This window comes from Malurus melanocephalus, unplaced genomic scaffold, assembly GCF_030028575.1.
Source record: "Malurus melanocephalus ecotype Western Australia unplaced genomic scaffold, MMel_1.1 scaffold_5671, whole genome shotgun sequence".
In the NCBI taxonomy this organism is placed as follows: domain Eukaryota; kingdom Metazoa; phylum Chordata; class Aves; order Passeriformes; family Maluridae; genus Malurus; species Malurus melanocephalus.
In genome coordinates, this window is record NW_026628902.1 from 313 (window position 1) to 1,821 (window position 1,509).

General features: G+C 51.8%; 1 non-coding gene across 1 annotated transcript; it reads left to right on the forward strand.

Annotated features, from left to right (window-relative positions):
• Positions 1 to 1,428: 1,428 nt before the first annotated feature.
• Positions 1,429 to 1,509, forward strand: LOC130588498 (U5 spliceosomal RNA; the record flags this gene model as incomplete). The annotated part of the gene is made up of 1 exon (XR_008966975.1): positions 1,429 to 1,509. It is a non-coding gene; the product is annotated as a U5 spliceosomal RNA (small nuclear RNA).

Sequence of the window (1,509 nt, forward strand, 5' to 3'; positions counted from 1 at the left end):
GTGCGGCCAGGGTGCTGTGGGTATTGATRCTGTGTCCAAGTGGAGACAGGTGATTAACACTGTGCCTCAGGGCTGTGCCTTGGGACTGAGGCTTTAATAATGACACAGACAGTGGGATTGAGTGCCYCCGCAGCCACTTTGCAGGGTGAGTTGTGTGGGTGACACACCTGAAGGATTGGGTGCCATCCAGGGGGACTTGGAAAAACTTGGGCCCAGGAGAACCTCATGAAGTTCWACAAGTCTAAGTGCCCCATGCTGCCTCTGGRTCTGGACAGTCCCAGACATGAGAACTGGAGAACACAGACTGGAAAACTCACWGAGAGCAGCCCTGCTGAGAAGGAACTGGAGTTCTTATGGATGAAAAACTGGACATGAGSSAACAGTGAGCGGTCGCAGCCCAGGAGGCCAACTGCATCCTGGGCAGCAGGTCAGAGGAGRCAATTCTACCCCCTGACTGATGAATCCAGCTCTTTCGTCCCCAATACAGGCAAGACATGGATCTGTTGGAGCAAATCCAGAGGAAGCTATGAAGATGAAGCCACAGGAGGGCTGGAGCCCCCCTCCTGTGAAGACAGGCTGAGAGAGCTGGGGTTKTTGAGCCTGGAAAACAAAAGGCTCTGGAGAAATCTTATTGAGGCCTCCCGATATTTAAAGGGACCTATAAAAAGAGAGAGAATTACTTTTTATAAGCACATCAGACAAGAGAGAACATTTTAAAATTAAAAGAGGAGATATTTAGATTAGATATTACAAATAAATTATTTACTATGAGGTTAGTGAAGTGCTGGAATAGTTTGCTCAGGGAAGTTGTGGCAGCCCTATTTCTGGAAGTGCTCAGGACTAGGCTGGATACAGTTTTGAGCGATCTGGTGTAGTAGGAGGTGTGCCTGCTCCTGGCACAGGGATTGGAACGAGGTGAGTTTAAGGCCCCTTCCAACGCAGACCATTCTATTATTCKAATTTATTTTCCTTCCTCCTTTCCCTTATAATTTTTAATTAATTACTATTTTGCTTTCCTTATTAAACTACTTAGTCTCAATCCACGAATTTCTCACTTTTACCCTTCCTGCGGGATGGGGGCAGTGAGCGAGGGGGCTCCAAGGTGCCCAGTCGGGGTTAAACCACAAAGGGGACTGCGAGCCCTATTGAGGCTGAGGACCGGGAACCGCCCCAGCCCGGGTACGCCCCGCCCCGTTACCGGGCTTGATTTGCATGCCCAGGATGCCCCGCGGCCCCAGCGGTGTTCGGTCACGCCGGTAGCCACGCTGTGGCCGGTGCCCCGCCGGGCTGTGAGAGCTGTCCGGCGTGTGCCACCGCGGGCCGGACCGGACCAGACCCAACAGAAGAATGCCAGCCCGGGTAAGATTGTCGCCCTGACTGCAGGGGAGTGGAGCAGACGGCGGCTAAGTCGGGGAGAGATTCATGGATATACTCTGGTTTCTCTTCAGATCGTATAAATCTTTCGCCTTTTACTAAAGATTTCCGTGGAGAGGAACAGGCACGAGTGTC